Below are 5,433 nucleotides of genomic sequence, written 5' to 3' on the forward strand. Positions count from 1 at the left end.
TGTCAGAAGGTCAGAGTTTGGCTCCAAATGAAAAAGCACTTTATACCAGGGAACTGGTTCCCTGCGGTAAGATGGCACCAGGGACTGGCACCAACCTGGACTTTGCAGGACACTCAAGCGGAAGCATCTGCCGTCAGCTGCCTCCCTGGCCATGTTGCGTGCTCTAGGCAAAATCAGAACAGTTCTCCTTTTGGGAAGAAGGGAAAGAAGAAGAAGAGTTTGGATTTGATATCCCGCTTTATCACTACCCGAAGGAGTCTCAAAGCGGCTAACAATCTCCTTTCCCTTCCTCCTCCACAACAAACACTCTGTGAGGTGAGTGGGGCTGAGAGACTTCAGAGAAGTGTGACTAGCCCAAGGTCACCCAGCATTACGAGTCCACCGCACTTAACCACTACACCACACTGGCTCTCTTCTAGAGACCCTGAAGGCGGGGCAGAAATGACAGTGCTAGCAATTCACACCAACAGGAGTTTAACAAGGCATCCCACAAAGGCAAAACAACAGGAAACAGGGCAGCAGCCAGGGACAGGTATAAAAAAAATAGGGGCCTCCTTCCTTCTGGAGGTTTCCTGGACACCTTTCTAGTGATAAGAGGCTTGTCAGACCAGGTGAGAGGGAGCTGTCTCTCAAAACACATTTTGGACATACAGGAAGTGTCAAAGCAAACAAAATCAAATTCCCTCTTCCTTTCATCCGATAAAAATTACTCTATGCAGAGGGAGCTTCCTTTCGTTGACTCCTGTGTTTCCCAGGAAGCTGTGGTTTTCTGTCTCTCCTACAACTCCCAGGATTCTTTGGGGGATGCCGTGACCGTTCACATAGCATGAAACCAGATATAAATTTGTAATGGTGGAGCAGATCAATAAACCCAGTAGTGTAAAGGCCATTTGCAGAGGAGAAACATATCGCTGCCCCGCATGACAAGTAATGCCATCTGCGCAAAGATATAGACATAGGCCCCAATCTGTACATGAGTGACTCTGAGTTGCGGGCGTATATCTGTGTTAAAGATGAATCCGGCCAGTTCGGTGGGGATGGAGTGAGTACTGGGACAGGGATGCAAATGATTAAAGGAAGGATTGGCATACCACACAATGCAAGGAGATGGCGCAGACAGAGAATTATGGGTCCAAACTCTAGGGAGGAATCTGTCAATTAAGGTTTCTCTCTCCCCCCCCCCCAAATCTGGAGCTCAGTTCTCCACATTTCCACATCAGTCTGACATTTTAAAAAACCGCAACAACTCTGCATGAAAACCCACCAGCATTTTAGTGCGAATTACTCCTAATATATGCATTTTTAATGCAATTTTGACTAATAGACAAATATTTGCAAAACAAGTTGCCCTCACATCATGCATGTTCATGTGTTAATTTCACAAGTATATGTATCTATATGCATCCTACAATATACTTGGCTGGAGAACTGCATTGCAAAATTCAAATAAGTGCGAATTTCAAAGGCTGGCTAAGTGTGAATGAGGTAAATAGATGTGAAGTGAATCAAATTTATCCCCTATCACTGGTCCACACATACATTTTTCCCCTTTTGCATTTTGTTCGAAATTCTCATCTCCCCTTTCTCCTATTGACCAGCAGCTGGCTCCCATACGTCGAATCTACTAATCCATATTAACTTGCAGGATTTGGAACCTCTGGTTGGTTCAACAATTTCAGTCATGAGAATAAATATAGAAAAGGGACACATGCAAAAAATAATCCTTCTCCTCTTAATTAAGTCACAGATTCCTTTCCAATGAGGAGGCAGTGGAACAATTTTTAAAGGTTTTTTGGGGTTTTTTTTAAAGGATGCAATAGGTTTAGATTAAACCAGGAAAAGACAAGGATTCTACATTTCTACTGAGCAAGCCAATGCAGGATCAGAGGCAAAACCTCATAGAGGTGAACTACCCCCCTCCTCATGCCATTCCCAAACACACACACACACACAACTTTTCTGGCAAAACTTGGCGAATCTTGGGTTGAAAGAAGAAAGCAGATGCAACAATATCTTGCTTTTGATCATCTTTGATTGATGCCAAGTGTATGCAAGAGTTTGTCTCTCACAGGATTCCTGCTCAGGCAGTCCTGATGAAGACAAAGTGTCCCGTGAAACTCAAAAGCTTGCACCATCCTACAGCACCATGCCATAAAAAGATACAATTACATCTGCTTTCTAGCTCCTCTATGTTGGGATCACCATACTACCAAAGACACTTACAAAAGCATTAACCCCTTAAGTGGAAAAAGCTCTAGGTCTTCCCCTTTTCATACAGAGTATACAAAAAAGACCCCATATTCAACTCATCTTTTAGTAGCCAGTACTCGATTAGACTTAGCTATCCCCCATCCTGTCATTTCTCAGAGACAACTCCATTTCTAAGTTGTACAAGGGTTGCCAAATTTTTTTAGCTGCCCCTGCTCCTGTGCCTTTAACATCCAGAAAGGAAGCAAGTGAAGCTTTCTCTTCATGCCCGTGTTCAACACAGCGGCAGGACCTGCTTAAGAAGGCAGCAGTTCTACATTGTTATTTAGAATTTAACACAGAGAGAGTGTGTAGAAAGTGCACAAATTCTCCACTCCAGAAATGCTGAATTGAACCCCCCTGAGAAGACTACCCATTCTGGGATGAGTTTATCACAGAACAGAGGGCAGCTCCCTCTAGAGGGCAAATCTCCCCATGATCTTTTGTCCAATCTTCTTCCCCCCTTGTCCAAAAGAGCCCTTGAAGAGGCTGGGCAATACCTGCCCCTAACCTCTGCCTCCCTGCACCCCTTCTCGTCCCCCTGCCCCATCCCCCTTTCCCCCTCTCTCCCTTGCTCCTTACCCCACGTAGGGAGGGGGGGACGGTGCGTCTTGGCGGGAGGCGAAGGGGGATCTGAAGACGGCGGGCGGCAAAGGGGGAGACTCCAGTGGCTTAGTGCCCCCGTCACTCGACGACGTCAAAGAACAAGTGTGGTCAGGCAAGGCGGGGGGGGGGAAAGAGTAAAGAAAGATTACGAACAGAAAAAGGAGCAGAGCTATGCAAAGGACAGGGAAAATGGACATGAGGATAATACCCCTAACTGGGGGCTGAGCAGACAGCGCTGTTTAATCAGCGGCCCTTAAAAAGAAAGGGGGGGCAGGGAGAGACATCAGAGGTGGCAGGACGGGTTAGGCACCCACAATGAAGAATTTATTTTATGAAATACAGACTTGGTCCTACTGCAGTTTCACAGGCAATGTGGGTTGTGTTTTTTGAGGGGGGGGGAGAATCTGTTAGCAAATGCCATCTGTCCCACAGAGAGCGACTTAGTGTCATTCAAACCACTGACGTTTTGCTGTCTTAACTCACCTCGAACTGCTTGCCGCATCAGTAACTTGATTTCGCTTCTAAAACATAGGCATTGTTACCTCCTTGAAGACAGATCCTTGCTTGTAATAGGACAGGGAATCTCGGGCCGGCCCCACATGTTAAGAGAGGCTAAACTGATATATCTGACCAGCGTAGGAAAAAGAGAGAGCCTTAGAGTTACACAGTACCCCAGACAGAAGGGGAAAAGTCTCTGATGTTCAGAGAGAGGGGGAGAAAATAACACTGTTATTGTTTTATATACACTGGTAAACGCAGAACATATTTTTAATGCTTATGAAGGTTCTGCAAAGTGACTTTCTCCAAGGAATACGGGAAAGTTGTAAACCATTCTAGAAGCATGGGCACCCACAACCCCATATTCCCAGCTTCCTTGCTTCTTTTTTCCCCCAAAGGGGAGAGTTTAGAGCATTTATAAAACCTGAGATATAAGGCGAAATGTACAGGCACTGTTCCTTCTCATTTGTGTGCGTGTCCCCCCCCCCTTTCAGCATTTGCTTTTAAATAAATATATGCCACCCTCACCCAACAGCCCTGTGAGGTAGGCAGGCAGCTAGGCAAGTCGGTAGGCTAGGCTGAGAGACAGGGACAGAGAGAGGGACTGGCCCAGGGCCTCTCGGTGAGCTTCATGGCCAAGTGGGCTTTGAACCCTAGCCCTACATCTGACCCTCTCGGCTTGCTCAATACGAGTGCTTGCCCCACAGGAAGCTGCAGTGTGGGCACAGGGAATTTGTGGGCCTCCAGATATGGTCCCGGCTCCCATCAGTCCCTCCCTGGTAACATGGCGAAAGGCCGTGGATGATGGAAGCGACTTCTGGAGGGGCACAGGCTCATGTAGAGCTCCTCCTTCTGCAGCTCCATCTGTTGCCTCCTCCCCGAGTGCCCAATTCACTTCCCCCCCCTCTTCCCTCCCCATCCTTTTTTCCTTGCGTGTCGTGGGGCAGGGACTCCACTCTGGGAGCCTTTTATTGAGTGAAGAGATGGGTACAAAAGCTCAGAATAAATAATACCAGTATGGCACAATTCAGGCCTATTCACACGCAACAGCCGCCGGTGGCCTTTAACTGGGGAACCCTCTTGCCTTTGGGGTGGTTTGCGCATCTATGTCACAACAAAAGAGAAAAAGTTACTGCTCTCTGGCAGAGACGATGTGGCTCAGGTGATTGTTGCCCGTAATGGGAGGAAGCAGTTTTTCTTCTATAGAGAGAACTCTCCCTTCACTCAAGCAGATTCCAGAGGTCAAATCTCCAACAGCAAAAATAAATATAGATATAAAATATGAATATATAGCCTTGGTGGCCCTCCTCAAAGTCTCACAGATTTATCATGGTGCCAGGTTTAAATGCTCCTTCATGGATCACTGCCTTGTTGTGGCGAAGGGGCTTGAATAACTCAGAGAAGCTATGAGCTATGCTGTGCAGGGCCACCCAAGATGGACAGGTCATAGTGGAGTAAACGTGATCCACCTGGAGCAGGAACTGGCAAGCCACTCCAGTATCCCTGCCAAGAAAACTCCATGGACAAAGACAACAGGCATATAAAAGTTATGACGCTGGAAGATGAGCCCCTCATGTCGAAAGGTGTCCAACATGCTACTGAGGAAGAGTGGAAGAAGAAGAAGAAGAAGAAGAAGAAGAAGAAGAAGAAGAAGAAGAAGAAGAAGAAGAAGAAGAAGAAGAGTAGTAGTAGTTTGGATTTGACATCCCGCTTTATCACTACCCAAAGGAGTCTCAAAGCGGCTAACATTCTCCTTTCCCTTCCTCCCCCACAACAAACACTCTGTGAGCGGAGGACAAGTACAAGTAGATTCAGAGCTGATGAAGCGGCTGGGCCAAAGCCGAAAGGTGGCTCAGTTGCGGATATGCCTGGAAGCAAAAGGAACTTTGTGATGAATTCAGAAAGGCAGGTGGCTGCCAGGTCCAGCTGCCCTTCCCTGAGCATGCTAGATACTGAAGCCAGAATTCCTTTTGGTGTCATGCTACTTAAATGATACGTCCACATGGCTACTAAACATTTTTATTTTTATTTTATTTATACAAAATAATATATACACACACATTAACAAAACAAAAAAAACCT

Source organism: Zootoca vivipara, chromosome 13 (assembly GCF_963506605.1).
Source record: "Zootoca vivipara chromosome 13, rZooViv1.1, whole genome shotgun sequence".
NCBI classification, from domain to species: Eukaryota; Metazoa; Chordata; class Lepidosauria; order Squamata; family Lacertidae; genus Zootoca; species Zootoca vivipara.